The sequence below is a fragment of the Macaca thibetana genome, chromosome 5 (genome assembly GCF_024542745.1).
Source record: "Macaca thibetana thibetana isolate TM-01 chromosome 5, ASM2454274v1, whole genome shotgun sequence".
In the NCBI taxonomy this organism is placed as follows: domain Eukaryota; kingdom Metazoa; phylum Chordata; class Mammalia; order Primates; family Cercopithecidae; genus Macaca; species Macaca thibetana.
In genome coordinates this window covers 15603517-15620397 of record NC_065582.1, presented here as the reverse complement: position 1 = coordinate 15620397, position 16881 = coordinate 15603517, and the positions used below count along the sequence as shown (strand labels likewise).

The 16881-nt window shown below is 34.8% G+C and overlaps 1 long non-coding RNA gene across 5 annotated transcripts in view; it reads left to right on the top strand.

Moving 5' to 3' along the window:
- LOC126955655 (uncharacterized) overlaps positions 1 to 10861 on the top strand; it is a 66070-nt gene extending 55209 nt beyond the window's left edge. For 4 of the 5 annotated variants that reach the window (XR_007726018.1, XR_007726017.1, XR_007726015.1 and 1 more), the window contains 2 exons: positions 2557 to 2809; positions 9495 to 10861. This is a non-coding gene — a long non-coding RNA (uncharacterized LOC126955655). The remainder of the gene's footprint in view (positions 1 to 2556; positions 2810 to 9494) is intronic. The other variant, XR_007726016.1, reaches the window with a different exon arrangement.
- Positions 10862 to 16881: the final 6020 nt, after the last annotated feature.

Sequence of the window (16881 nt, the reverse complement as noted above, 5' to 3'; positions counted from 1 at the left end):
TAATTAAAACATGGCTCCTAGGGATCTTTGTAATACAGTTCAGTATGGACCACAGTGGCACATTAAAGCTGTTGGCTGCATTGTAGTGAATAACCTGGGGTATAAAATGGAGGTAAGCAAGTGCGGTGATAACCCAGGTGAGCAAATAGGATGACTCAGAATAGGGCAGTGGTGTGGGGTGTTGGAAAGAGACACATCTAAAAAATGATTAGGAGATAAGTTAAACAAAATTTGATTTTTGGCTAAATATGAGAGTGAGGGAGAGAAAAGAGTGAGGGAAAACTCAGGTTTCCAGCTTGAGTAATTGGTTGGAGAGTGATGTTGTTCACTAGGAAAGGGAACACCTAGGGAGAAGCTGCTTGGAAAAAAGGTGAAGATGGTGAGTTCAGTTTTGGACATGTTGAGCTTTAAATGTCCAGAAGCCATCAAAGTAGCTGTGCCCAATAGACAAGTATGCACACAAGGCTGGGGCTCAACAGAGAAATCTAGCCTAATGATTTGAGTTTTATTTCCATGGAAGTTGATAAATCACTGGTGGAGTGTGTGCACTGCAAAAAAGAAGGTGGCTTGGACTATACCTTGAGGAAATATTTTCTCTTTCAAAGGCAAGCAGAAGAGGACCTATAAAAAATATCTGAAAGGAAATGAGGTTAGAATTAAGGAAATCAGCAGGAAAATGTGTTTGAGGAATGAGTGGATCAACAAGTGGTGAAAATTCCCCACCAGATCTATGAAAAATTTCACCAGTAATCCTGACAATAGCAGTTTCAGTGGCAAGGCAGGGGAGAAAGCTGTATTGCAGTGGGTTGAAGAAGGAGTGGGATAAAAGGGAACAAGGATGACAAAGATGCCAAAAACAAAGATGCCAAAGGCAATTGCAGCAAACAAAAATTTAAAAATGGGACCTTCTTAAAATAAAGAGCTTTGCATAGGAAAAAAAAAACAAAACTATCAACAGAGTAAACAGACAACCAACAAAATGGGAGAAAATATTTGCAAACTATGTGCAAACTATGTGTGTAACAAAATATCCACAATTTATAAGAAACTTAAATCAACAAGCAAAAAACCAAAACCTCCATTAAAAAGTGGTCAAAGGGTATGAACAGACACTTTTCAAAAGAAGACATATGCTGGCCATCAAATATATAAAAAACACTCGACATCACTAATCATTAGAGAAATGCAGATCAAAACCACAGTGAAATACTATCTCACATCAGTCAATGATAATTAATGAAAAGTAAAAAAAAAAAAAAAAGTAACATGCTGGCAAGGTTGCAAAGAAAAGGGAACACATGTACACTGCTGGTGGGAGTGTAAATTAGTCCAGGCATTGTAGAAAGTAGTCTGGTGCTATCTCAAAGAACTCAAAGCAGAGTTATTATTTGATCTAGCAATCCCATTGCTGGGTATATACCCAAAGGAATATAAATTGTTCTGCCATAAAGACACATGCACATGTATGTTCATTGCAGCACTATCCACAATAGCAAACACATAGAACCATCCTAAATGCCCATCAATGATAGACTGGATAAAGAAAATGTGGTATATATACACCATGGAATACTACACAACCATAAAAAAAGAACAAGATCATGTCCTTTGCAATAACGTGGATGGAGCTGGAGGTCATTATCCTAAGTGAACTAACACAGCGACAGAAAACCAAATACCACATCTTCTCATTTAGAAGTGGGAGCTAAACATTGAGTACACATGGACACAAAGAAGGGAACAACAGACACAGGGGCCTACTTGAGGGTTGAGAGAGGGAGGAGAATAAAGATTGAAAAAATCACCTGTAGAGTACTATGCTTATTACCTGGGTGGCAAAATGACCTGTACACTAAACCCCAGTGACACACAGTTTATTTATAGGAGAAATCTGCACATGTACCCCTGAACTTAAAATAAAATTTAAAAATTTTTAAAAGTGAATGAGGGTTAAAATGGACAACTTTTTCAAGAATTTTAGTTGAAGAGAATGAGAAGTGGGAGGATAGCTGGGTGGGAATGTGCAGTAGACAATTTATTTTTTAATATAGGAGAGGCTCAAACATGATATATACTTATGAATCAGTAGGAAATGAATGACTGAAGACATTGAAGTTTTGAAGGAAATGTTCCAATCTTTTATTCTAGAATACATGTGGGTAAAAGTAAATATTGAGAAAGTATACTAAGTATTACAGCAATATTCAATTTTTATGTCATTTTCATTGTTCATCAAACATCATAGAAGATTTAAGTCAGGCATAACATTTATTTTGATGCATCATTTCCTTAATATAGACCTGGTTTAGATTGTATTGTTTACAAGATGTTTGAAATCAGAACTTTGTGAACATATTTGTACAGTTGTTACACATTTTCGTGGCAAAAGTATTTTCAACTTTCTGAGTAATACTATTGAGCATTATGGTAAACAGTCAAAGGGTGCAAAACTATGCAAATGTCCCATTCTGAGTAAAGTGAAAAAGTTTGTGGTATAAATTAAGCAGATGTGTTATACTAATGAGAACAAAATTAGCCTTGACACATTTCTGGCAGGTCTAGAGAAAGAGAAGATATGTTCTCCACCACACACGAAGTGTTGCATCAGGGCAACCACGGATGTCATCGTTGAGCCTAGGAAGTGCCAGGAATATGCTCTACTTGGACAAATCCTGCCTCCCAGTGGGACCAGAGTCAAAACCTCAGTGACTTTCCAGGTTGAACCAATTGAGAGATTTTGAAACTATTTTGATCAGACTGGAAAGTTAGGGACCACCATTGAAGAATTGAGAGGTGACAAATTCCACAGGTATGTGCATTTGGTGAAGACTGGCCACTTTAGTAAACACTAATCAAGCTCTTATACATAGAAGTAGAAACCCCAGAGAACTTCAACTGGATTATCAGACAGAAAAAAAAAAAAAAAAAAAAAAAAAAAAGGGTTGAATGTTACTTTGATTTTGTCCACACTTTCTTTTCTTTCCCAATGGATAGAGTCATGGAAGTAATTCTAGAAAATAAAATGGAAAATGCAAATGTTTTCTAACCAGATGGCCTAATTTTGGAGTAATTCTAATTAACTGAACATTGGATGAAAGGGACTTGGGCCTCCTATCTTCTTTAGTAAACTTCAGGGAGGTGGTACTTATAAAATGAACAGACACTTTTCAAAAGAAGACATATGCTGGCCATCAAACATAAAAAATACTTTACATCACTAATCATTAGAAAAATGCAGATCAAAACCACAGTGAAATACTATCTCACATCAGTCAGAATGGCTATTTCTCCTTAAATCTACAATTAAAAATATTTTATTTTCCCTAAAATTATATATACTGATTTAATTTGGAAATTCTTATAATGGTATATTTTAGTTATTCTGAGAACATAATTACCTACACTGAGTATCTATATTTTTAAAGAAATGAATATTTCACAAAAGGTATTGGGTACAATGAGCTGCCATTCCAAGCCTCAGATACATTGAAACATGTTTTCGTGCACTACTTTTGATAAAACTGATTTGAATCAGAATAAATTGTCAATAAAGAGAACACAGACTTGTATGGGTTTTATTTTACATATTCTTACATATAAAATGAGAATTTTAAAAATTATTAAAAGGCAAGTCAAATACCTGAATTACTGATTATAATGAACAATTTTTGGAAAGAAGAAATAAGAATGTAAATTTTATTATTTTTTTTTGAGACAGAGTCTTGCTCTGTCACCCACACTGGAGTGCAGTGTCGCAGTCTCGGCTCACTGCAACTTCCACCTCCTGGGTTCAAGCAATTCTGTTGCCTCAACCTCTGGAGTAGTTGGAATTACAGGCACCTGCCAACACGCCAGGCCAGTTTTTGTATTTTTAGTAGTGACGGGGTTTCACCGTGTTAACCAGGCTGATCTCAAACTCCTGACCTTGTGATCCACCCACCTTGGCCTCCCAAAGTGCTGGGATTACAGGTGTGAGCCACCACACCCAGCCAAGAATGTAAATTTTTAATGTAGAAGAAGGCATCAGCCTGATTCTGAAGAGCATATTGGTATTCACTGATTAGATTAGCAAACTTAACATCAACATTCCAAATCACTACTAAGTTATTTCATTACCAAAGCCTTTCATTATTAACCTTAAAGGCTGAGGTACAGATTTATAGGACTAAGCATTTGCTTTAGTCTTTTGGTACATAGTGATGTGATAGAATTTTTTTTTTTTTTTTTTTTTTTTTTTGAGACGGAGTCTCACGCTGTTGCCCAGGCTGGAGTGCAGTGGCGCGATCTCGGCTCACTGCAAGCTCCGCCTCCTGGGTTCACGCCATTCTCCTGCCTCAGCCTCCTGAGTAGCTAGGACTACAGGCGCCCGCCACCACGCCCGGCTAATTTTTTTTGTATTTTTAGTAGAGACGGGGTTTCACTGTGGTCTCGATCTCCTGACCTTGTGATCCGCCCACCTCGGCCTCCCAAAGTGCTGGGATTACAGGCTTGAGCCACCGCGCCCGGCCTTTTTTTTTTTTTTGGTGGCAGGGGCAGATAGGCTGCCAGGGTTTTTATGTTGCTTTATTAAAATCATTTGTATACAGCTGAGGCTGGATTTTAAAGCTATAATTCTGACCCATTTTCCTCTGCAGTTTGAAAGGAAACAAAACAAGACTGAAGTCTCAGCTGAAAATTGCTTTCAGTCTGATCCCTTGGGCCTCGGCCTCCCAAAGTGCTGGGATTACGGGCGTGAGCCCCGGCGGCTGGCCTAGATTCTTTTATACCAGACAATGCGCCTATCACTCATTTGCTCTAGTATTGGCTGATAATAGCCCTTATTCTAATAGCCCCTTCCTTTAAAGAATTGCCCTTGGCAGGCTTGGCTCAGTATCTCACGCCTGTAATCCCAGCACTTTGGGAGGCCAAGGTGGGCGGATCACCTGAGTTCAGTAGTTCAAGACCAGCCCAGGCAACATGGGGAAACACTGTCTCCATAAACAATACAAAAACTAAAACAAATTAGTCGCACATGGTGGCCTACATCTGTGGTCTCAGCTACTTGGGAGGCCGAGGGGGCAGAATCGCTTGAGCCCCGGAGGTCGAGGCTGCATTGAGGCAAGATCATGTCACGGCACACTAGCCTAAGCTACAGAGCTAGACCCTGTCTTAAAAAATAATAATAATAATTGCCCTTGACAAGACCTGCCTACCAGGAAAGCACCAACCTAACCTCCACCCTGCATGGAAGTATAAAAGGCTGGCTCAGCCTCAAGGTCAGTCTACCTCTCTGGTAGAATTTTCTTTCCCAAGGGATCAGACTAAAAGTAATTTTCAGCTGAGACTTCCTTCTTATTTTGTTTCCTTTCCCCTGTATATCCAGCTTTCCTCACTCAATTTTTCCTGAAAGTACTCAACAAGTCACATAAACCAGAATCTTCATCTCAGTCTTTGTTGCTAGGAAATAAGACCCTATATAAGATGGTAAAGTCCAACCATGTACTAAAGCTGTGTAGTCCAATGTGGTAGTCACGAGTCACCTGTGGCTGTTAAATAAAATAAACTAAGAATTCAGTTTCTCAACCACACTAGTCACATTTCAAGTGCTAAAGAGTCACATGCAGACATCACAAATATAGAACATTCCACTGTTGCAAAAGCTTCTATTGGATAGCACTACACTAAAGACTCTGTGCCCTGAAATGTTTCCTCTATTTCTACTCTTCCCCCTTAAACTCTCAAAGAAGGGCATAGTTAGTGCCCAAGTATAGTTTGAGACTTCAACATTCCTCTCTCAGTAATTGATAGAGCAAGTAGATAGAAATCAATAAGGATAGAGAAGACTTGAAAAATGCTATCAACCAATATGACCTAAGATATAGATAGAATATTCAACCACTAATATCAGAATATATCACCTCAGGTACACATGAAGTGGTCATCAAAATACACAAATTTTGACAAATGTAAAAGAATGGAAATCATACAAGTATATTCTTTGAAGATAATGAAATAAAAAATGGAAAATAATCTGGAATATCTTCACAATTTGAAAGTTGAACAAGGCACTTCTACAATATTTCATGGTTCAAATAGAAAGAAAAATTAAAAAGTATTCTGAATTGAATGACAATGCAAGCACATTATGTGGGGTGCAGCTATAGCTACACTTAAAGGAAAACTCATAGCAGTAAGGGATATTTTAGAAAGGAACAAATTCCTTATATCAATGATATAAGTTTTGCCTTAAGAAAGAAAAGAGTAATTTAATTCAAAACAAGCAGAAGGAGACAATAAAGATTAAAAATAAAGAGAATAAATTAATTAAATTAAAATCAGAAAAACACTAGAAAAAAATGAGTAAAACCAAAAACTGGTTCTTTACAAAAATCAATGCAATTTATAGACAACTTTATGTCATAAATTGAAAACCTTTAGATAAATAGGCAAGTTCCTTAAAGGACACACACTGCCAATGCTCACTCAAAGAGAAATAGATAACCTTAATTGTCCTATACCTATTAAAGAAATTGAATTTGTGGTTAAAACCTTCCAGCAAAAAAATTCTGTGGTTCACTAATAAATTCTACTTAACATTTAAGGAAGAAATAATGCTAATTCTATGCAAGCTCTTGTGGAAAATTAAAAAAGAAGAGGCCAGGCATAGAGGCTCATGCTTGTAATTCCAGCACCTTGAGAGGTCAAGATGGGAGGATTGCTTTAGCCCAAGTGTTTGAGACCAGGCTGGGCAACATAGAAAGACTCCTGTGTCTACTAGAAATAAAAATAATTAGCTGGGCATGATGGTATGTGCCTGAGGTCCCAGCTACTTGGGAGGCTGAAATGGGAGGATGGCTTGAGTCTGGGAGGGGAGGCTGTAGTGAGCCATGATTATGCCACTGCACTTCAGCATATGTGACAGAGTGAGACCTAGTCTCAAAAAAAAAAAAAAAAGAAAAGAAAAAAAAAAAAGGAAGGAAGAGAAGGAGGGAGGGAGGAAAATGGAAAAGAGGAAACTTTATCACTCATTCAATTAGGCTGGCATTACTGTATACCCAAACTAGCCAAAGTCATTATAAGAAAACTGCGTATCAAAACCCTACATTTACATTGACAGTATAACCCTCCACTAAACATTAGCAAATTGAGTGCAGAAATATGTAAAAATGATAATATATCATGACCAAATTCAGTTTATTCTAGAAATGCAAGTTTGGTTTGAAGTTTGAAAATGAATTGATATTATTCAACATATCATTCAACATAAAATACTAAAAAAGAAAAGCCATACAATCATCTCAACAGATGCAGTAAAAGTAATTGACATAATTAAGGATTCATTCATGATATAAGCTCTCAATAAAGTAAGAATAAGCAGAAACTTCCTTACTATGATAGAGGGCATCTTTGAAAAACATTCAGTTGCCATCACATTTAATAGTGAAAGACTCTTCCCTTAAGACTGGGACTAACACAAAGCTGTTGGCTGTCACCTCTCCTATTCATCATTGTCCTAGTCAATTCAATAAGGGAATAAAATAAAATAAAATAAAAAGCATTCAGACTGGAAATGAAGTTGTCTTCATAAGTTATGTGATTGTGTCTGTAGAAAATTCCAAAGAATGTACAAAAAATGACTAAAACTATAAAGTGAGGTTAGCAAGTTTACAGAACACAAGATTAATATAAAAATCAACTGCATGTTCATATATAAAAAATCACTAGCAATGAATAATTGAAAACTGAAATAATAAAAGTTCTATTATGTCTGTGGTCTGTATGTAGAAAACTAAAAATATTACTAATGAAATGTATCAAAGAAGACCTAAATGAATGGAGAGATATATTGTGTTCTTATGTTAGGATATTTAATATTATTAATGTATCAATTCTCCCTAAGTTGATTTATAGATTCTATGCAATCCCAATAAAAATTTTAGCAGAATTTTAAATAGAAATTTACAAAGTGATTCTAAAATTTATATGGAGAGGCAAAGGAACTAGACGAGCCAAAATAATTTTGAGGATGTTCAAAGTTTGAAAACTCACATTACCTGATTTAAAAATTTGTTATAAAGCTATGGTAATATTTTGGCCAAAAGACAGACATAAAGATCAATGGAAGAGATCAGAGAATCTAGAAATATACCCAGCTCTATATGGTCAATTAATTTTCCTTTGGTCAATTAACTTTTTGACAAAGTTGCCAATCTAATTGAACAAAGAAAGACTATTCTTTTAAAAAGTGATACTGGAAAAACTGGACAAATTCATGAGATAAAGAACCTTGATCCATACCTGACACCATACAGAAAGATTAACTAAAATGGTTAATTTACCTCAGTGTAAACATAAAATGTATACTACTTCTAGAAGAGAAATTCGAAAATCTTTGTGATCTTGTGTTAAACAAAATTTTCGTGGCTATGACAGCAAAAGTAGGATGCATAAAAGAAAAGAAGTATATAAATTGGACTTTACCAAAATTGTACACTTTTATTCTTCAAAATAAACTGTCAAAAAAAACTAAAAGACAAGCATTTGTGAAACACGTATCTCGTAAAAGATTTTTATTCAGAATATCTTACATCCACCCAAAACTCAATAATGAGAAACCAATCAAGTCAATTAAAATAGGGACAAAATATTTGAATAGATACTTCACTAAGTACATTACTTCACGAAGATATTCAAGATCATTCATCATTAGTACCATTTAAATTAAAGCAACAGGAACTATCATTGGGTACTCAATAAAATGACTACATTATAAAGAAGAAAACAAAAATCTGACCATACCAAGTACTGGTGAGAATATAGAATAACTGAAACTCATTCATTGCTGGCAATATGCAAAGTGGTAGAGATAGTTTGGAAAATAGTTTGGCAATTTCTTAAAAAATTAAACTTACACTTCTATGACCCAGCAGTAAGTCTCATTCCTAGGGATTTACCCAATTAAAATGAAGACTTACGCTCCTGCAAATGCCTGTATAACAGTGTTTGTAGTGCTTATATTTATAATAGATCAACACTAGAAACAACACCAACTGGTGAATACTTAAAAGTGTGGTAAATCTATGCCATGGAATACTACTCAGCAACAAAAAGGAACAAACTACTGATAAATATGACATCACGGCTGCATAACTACATCTCAAATTTATTTTGCTGAGTGAAACAAGCCAATTTTAAAAGGCTACATACTGTATGATATCACTATATGACATTCTGAAAAGGCAAAACTACAAGGATAGAAAATAGATCATGAGTTGCCAGGTTTGGGGATGTTGAGAGTGGCTCATTATAGAGTGGCATGAGGGAATTATTTGTGGGGATGGAACTGTTCCATATTTTGATTGTGGTGGTTATGTAACTGTATGTGTTTGTCAAAACTCATAGAAGTATACACCAAGAAGTTTGAATATTATTGTATGTAAGTTCTATCTCAATTAAAAATATAGAAAAATTACAGAAGACAGAAAATATTTGAAGAAATAAAATATTTTTTTCAGAACAAAGACAAGACCCTACAATCAAAAGAATTCACAGATTATAGTACAAGCTAGATAAGAAGAAAATACTGAACAGAAACATCCCTATACACTGACACATACTTGTGAAATTTAAGATCATCAAAGCCAAGATTGTGCCATTGCACTCCAGCCTGGGCAACAAGAGTGAAACTCCATCTCAAAGAAAAAAAAAAAGAGAATAAAAAAACGGAAGTATGGGGGTATGGTAAGTAAAAACTATAAAATAGGAGCATATATATAAATTCTAAATGAGTATCTAAATGAGTTAAACTCATCAATAATAATAGACAAGGTAGAATTTGAGATAAAATATACCTTGAGGGGAGAGATGCTACATATTAATAAAAAATAAATCAAGGAAACGAAATAATCACAAATGCATATGACCTTAATTGCAGAGACTCCAAAAGTATTTATAAGGTGGTAGCTGACAAAATTATTAGAAAATGGATCCATTAATAATTATAATTGGATTTTAATAATATGAACACAGTAAAATGAATATCAACTTTCGTCCTGAATGGAGGTTTTCTTTTGAGATCAGAAAAAGACAATGATGCCTACTATCACTACTATTTGGCGTGAGACTGAATATCATGACCAATGCAGAGATGGGAAAAAGCAGTGAGTCTTGTAAGTATAAGAAAGGAAGAGACAGCAGAGAGGATGCGATAAGCTACATAGTAAATCTAACAAAATCAACTGCAGGAAATCAAAACTGCAATTTTTGAGTTACATATTCTATATATGGATTGCTGACAGACAATATAATTATTATTACCTTTTGACTTCCTTCTAGGAGAAAAATCCTGAAGATTGAGATCCTAGTGAACACAAAGTAAATCCTGTTTGCCTGTGACAGGCCCTGTTGATACTGTTGTCCCATTAATTAAGTGACCCCACACTCTCAGATGGATACCACTTGGACAGTATTCATGTGATTACCCAAATTCTGATTGCTGAATTTTATGTAATGAAAATATCAATAGAATATCAGATGTAACTCATAATATAATTTAGTTTCTTTTTATAAGCATAGCGAAAAGTATAAAATAAATATCAATTTATTTGAATATTTAAATTTGTTTCTCCTATTGATGTTGTTGATCTGCCCATCCACTTGAAGGAGGCAGGAATCATCACTGTAGTATTCAAACCATGAACGTTATAGTGGTTTACAAGAATTAGGAATGAAAAGAAAAGAAAATATGTCCAAAACAAAGAGAAAATGAGAGGAGATATACCCTTGGATGTACACCATCTTAATATTTGGAACATTACTGCAATCCTACAATTCATTTAAAAAATATTTTACATAGATCTCATGCAAGCTTGAAAGTAAGAAAAGTACAGATGTGGTTTTTAATGTCTATTATCAGAAAGAGTTCTTTAAGTGAAAATAAGAACAAAAACACATGGAAATATGAAGTGAAGAAATTTCATAAAAATTTAGCATACATAAAAACTAGGAAATAATTTGAGCATAACTCATTAGATTATTGTTAATTTATTTTCCAAGATAACATTAAATTACTGCATCTCTGACTACTAAGATTGGGTTAATTTATTTGTTATTTTCATAGACATGAAAAGAATCTACAAATTTTAACCATTAGTACTCTCTTTCTATTTAAGAGATGCTAACTGATAACAAAATAAGGTCTGATTGGCGTATTTCTGCATATTTTAAGTCATATTTGAGGAAATGTGCTAAAAAATGATGCAATATCATAAAAGAAAGTAGCAAGATTGAAAGAAAGCTAAATTATATCATAAATCACAAATGAGGGTGAGTTGTCATTTCTATAACTATTAAGAAATGTCCCGATCTGGAAAAGCTAAAGATTTAGCTATTACTAAAGATTTGGGGTAAGAAAAATTTACTGTATTATCATTGACCTAATAAGGATCACTGATTCATTAAAAAGTATGTAAACATTGCTGGAACCTAGATTTTTAGGAACCATGACCTTTTGCCTATATTTGTGAATGCATTCAATTGACTATGTTGTTTTTGGCTAGTGAAGACACAATAGCTAAATTCTGACACATCATGCATAAAGAGAGCCTTTCTTTCTTTTTCTTTTTTGACCACATATTCTAAACATAACAAAATCTCTATATATAGTCTTACATTTTATATATAATGTAAAGTCTATATATTATATATAGCATAGTTTTTTATATATAATATAAAGTCTATATATTATATATATTTAATTTTTTTGAGAGAGGGTCTTATTCTTGTCACCCAGGGTAGAGTGCAGTGGTATGATATCAGCTCACTGCAACCGCCACCTCCCAGGCTCAAGCAATCCTCCCACCTCAGACTCTTAAGTAGCTGGGACCATAGACACATGCCACATGCCTGGCTAATTTTTGCATTTTTTGTACAGATGGGCTTTCCCAGTGTTGCCCAAGTTAGAGTCAAGCTGGACTTGAACTCCTGAGCTCAAGTGATCTGCCTGCCTTGGTCTCCCAAATGCTGGGATTCCAGGCATGAGCCACTGTGCCTGGCCCCAGATACATATTTTTCAATCTCACTCCTTCAAGAAACTTTACTCAGTTTACATATTGCGAACATCTGTCCTTTGTGGTATTGTTCTCTGCTTTCTCCCTTCTATCCTTTTCCTGCATAAACAGTATTGCTCTTCACATAGTATGTAGATTAGATACTATCTTTTTTTTTAAGGCAGTTTACTTATTTGACAGAAAGAGACATGCTATATTCATAGAATATATCTGATGTATAAAACTCATAAATAAGGTTTGCCTTACTTTAGGACTTAGATTTATTGGGGGAACAAGATATCCTAATGACTGTCACATTTTAAATTTTATGATTCCTCTCTCTGCCTTAAATTCCAAACTCACATTTCCCTGAATCTACTTAGCTATACAATTATGTCTCACAAGCAGTTCGCACTCAATGCATAGCTATATGTATTATCTTGCTTCCTATTTACAAGTGGGTACAATCATTTTAATGCAACTTTCTAAATGTCTACTTTAACCTATTTTACAAATCTGAAAAATCATAATAGTAACACTTATCTTCTAAATTTGGGAGAATTATATGAACTAATATATATAAAGTGCTTTGTAGAGACCAGCAATTTTCAAAATTATTTTTATTGCCCCACTTAGCAACATGTTCTTGGTTACAATATTTATACTTCCTTCGTGTCTCTCAAATTCTTTTCCTTCTTTCTTCTTCCTCCTGCCACTTCCCTGGTTATGTTTTCTCATCTAGATTATTTCACAAACCACCTACCTTATCTTTTGGCCTGCAAACTACACCATACCCTGTATGCTCAACATACACTTTACGCTGCAGGTAGAGTGACAGCAAGAAAGCTAAATGGTGATTTTATCACCATGATTCTTCAAAATCCCTCAACTGTTTGCAAAGATAAAATATAACACCCAGTGTCAGTAAGCATGCTAGAAAATGGCATCTCACATGTCATCATAGGCATGAAAATTGACATTTTTTTCAGAAAGCAACTTGCCTCTATACCAAACCCTTTCAATAGTACTTCTTGCTTGACCCAGCAGTGCCACTTACATGTACAATCCTGAATTAAAGGGAGAAAATGTGCTCTGGATTTCTGGCAAAGCTTCCTTTAAGAGCAAAACCCCTTTTCAACAAGTGGTCATATGCTAGGATAAAAACAATAGGAAATAATAATAATAAAAAAGAAAACTATCTTTGTTAGTGCCAAGAATAGAAAACGACAGTCACATACCATAAAATCAAGGAAATATCAGCCAAGTCTAGGGAAAATTTAATTATCCAGAAGGCACCAAGACGGAGAAAAGAATGCATCATTGTGGAAAATGAGTGGAGAACATTCTGGTGAGAGTTAGGAGAAATATGGTTGGTCCCAACTGAGTTGCGGCACAGTCTCATTTGCTGCCCATGACCTCAGATCAGTATCACTGCAAGGCTGTTAGAATCAGGGCTGTGGAATAAAGCAGGTAGTCAAGTCACACAATTCTTTGCTGATAGAATCTGAAGTAAGTTTACTTTTCTTCTCTATGTTTTCCCCATTTTCAAATTTCCATAGATGAAAAATTAATTTGACAGCAAAACCCCCAAAAAACAATAAAAATGATGGTGGCTTCTCAATTCCTTATTTGAATGGGCAGTTATTCCCTCCCTGTTTATACTCCAGTTATTCCACCTGTACTAAAACATTTAGAAATTGACAGTACAATATGGTCTTTTTTCCTTCCATATCTTTGCAACTGCTTTCCCCTGCAACTGTTTAGGGAGTTCCTTGTAATTATATGTCACTCAACTAAAAATTTACCTTCTTTGTGAAATATTCTGTGATGTCTGTGTGCATGATTACATATTTCCACTTTTGTGATCCCATTGTACTCTGTCAACATCTCAGTTGTGATATTCACCACACTAGGAAATTTCTGTATACATTTCTCTCTCCTGTACCATGAAAGCTCTAGGACTGCAGGAATTGTTATTTTAAACTTTGTATGGAATTTAGTAAATGTTTGTTTAATCAACTCATAAGAAAATTGGGTGTTAATATTTTACTTTGTTCAGTTTCTTCATTGGGTTTAGTGGAGAAATTTCTCACAATATTGCCTGGAGGACAAGTTTGAGTACAGATATATTCTTCTTACATAGTTTTTCTTTTTATATTTGTCATTATATGTCCATTTCCAATGAGTAAGTGTTTAATTACATTTGTTCATTCCATATTCACATTCCACTTACTGTTGTAGAATGTGGAGATCATGTTTCTTGTGTTTGACTTACTTCACACATGGGAGAAGTTGCATGCACGTGAATTCGCTTAAATTATTTCACAAAGCGGAAGGGTGCAGTGGCTCATGCCTGTAATCCCAGCACTTTGGGAGGCTGAGGTGGTGGAACACTGGAAGTCAGGAGTTTGAGACCAGCCTGGCCAACATGGTGAAAGTCTCTACTAAAAATACAAAAATTAACTGGCGTCATGGCATATGCCTGTAGTCCCAGCTACTCGAGAGGCTGAGGCAGGAGAATCGCTTGAACCCAGAAGGCGGAGGTTGCAGTGAACTGAGATTGTGCCACTGCACTCCAGCCTGGTGGACAGAGCAAGATCCTGTCTCAAAAAAAAAAAAAAAAAAAAAAAAAAAAAATCACAAAGCGATGACTGCATTTTCATTTCATCAAAAATAAAAATTATTAGTTACTAATTGTATTATTTATCAGATGTGGAAGCAAAAGGATTTTAAATTCACTGTGCAGAGGAGGTATGCTTATAGAGACTTAAGAAAACAAACTGATTGCTTGAATTTTTCTGTAAGCTCACCTGCCAAAAAACAATTCTGATCTGGCTCTTAGATTTTAGTAGATTAAATTTATGGAAAACAGGAATATGTTCCTATGCAAAATGTTTTGGTAAAAGATTTTATGCTGATATTGAGTGAATTTTAAGCTTATTTAGTCTAAAGTAAACTACTAAGTTTTTTTCCAGAACCTCAACTAAACCCAAATATTTGGAGGAAAAAAGGAAGCAAAAACAAATGTTCAATTATACGACAGAAGTTAATTTCAAAAATGAATGATTAAAGATTTTGACTTTTTAATGTTATAACAACATATAACATATAACATTATAGTAGTTATGTTATAATAACATAACTGTTTTCATTTATTTTTAACAAAATCATTAAATTGGTCCTTTCCATGCTTTACTACAAACTCTTTCAATTGTTCTCCATTTCTTTGACAAGCTAGAAGGGTCTAGATGTTTCTCATGTGGTGAGCCCTGTCAAAACACTTTTAAGTTTGCATTTTTTCCAGATAAATGTAACAATACCCATAAATCATACTTATTTGGAATCTTATCTAATATTGCATTGAAACAATTGGAAATAAGGCAAAAGCTTTTCTGAAGGAATGCAACACTTTCCTCTCAAACCTCAGACAAAATCTAAAACCTGTGTGAGCCTAAACTGAAAAGAGGAGGAGGGAAAGAAGGAAACATATTCAGTGGTGGACACTGTGCTAAAATGTAATTTTACACTTCCATTGAATCCTATTTTATAAAAACCTGCATTTTTAGTTTTAATTTTGATTCATAGTGCTCTTTGTGAATCATTGAAATGACACATGTTAAAGATTACAAAACAAATAACACAATTTGCACTTCCAGTTTTCAGAATTTCTGGTTTGGCAGTTTGCGAGCTCTTTGAATTTAAGATAAAGAGGGAAACACAATTTCTACAGAAGTGTTATTTCTTCTCAAAACATGATCCAGACATTCATAGAACCATTGAATTTGCTATTGCTATTCTGACTACCTGAGAAATATAAACTTTTTGCGTGTGTGTGTATGTGTGTGTATGTGTGTGTGTTATGTGACATTTGGCATTGGGGCTGGTGGTGAAAGATAAAACAAAACTGCATGTCCTGTCTGCTTTTCTGGTGAGTCCAACATCTGAAGATGTAAATTCAACAAAAATTGGACATCTCCCTAGATAAGATGACTCTAAATAAACATTTTATTTATAGTTCTCTGCTGACACAAATATAACTTGCTAAATCATGCATGTATCCTGGAATATGTGTAAAGCCAGTTTTGCTAAAGTGATTAATTTGTAGACTGTGTATTTTTTCTTATGTGTTCCTTGAGTCAATGAGTTAAATAATGGGATATGCTGTAGGCATGTCACAGTCTGACTCAGTGACTCATGCGTTGGCAGTGGCCACGTAAACAGAGCTACTGTGTCTGAAAGCAATGGGTAGCTAGATACCTTTTTGACAGCTCAATATGAAAACTTAAAGAATTTCAAAACAGGCTGGGTGTGGTGGCTCACGCCGGCAATCCCAGTACTTTGAGAGGCTGACGTGGGAGGATCATTTGAGCCCAGAATCTTGAGACCACCCTGGGCAGCCTAGCAAGACCCTATCTCTGCATGTAAAAACAACAACAAAATTATAATAGTAATAAAAAAGAAATTCAAAACAAAAAATATTTGCAAGGATTTTGTTTCTGGGTCTTTTGATTTTGTTGTGAGATTTTTAATTAAAATAGAATAAAAACCTGAACTTCAAAATCAAGATCTGCTTATTTGGAAATTTTGTCTGTTACTCAAGTCCATTCTTTTACTTTTTCAAAATAAATTAATATTATCTATTTCTGGATCTCCTATATTGCAGTTTCTTCAAGATTAATAAAAGTATATTTAAAAATTATTTTTCAACAGAGCAGTGTCCCCTTTCCAGGCTATAGTCCAACATGGTAAGATAATGGAATCGTATGCTAAGCAGACTATCATCTTGATTCCAAGAATTCATCTAGGAAAATTACTTAACAATTGATGATTTTGAATAATTTATCCTGAGAGATTT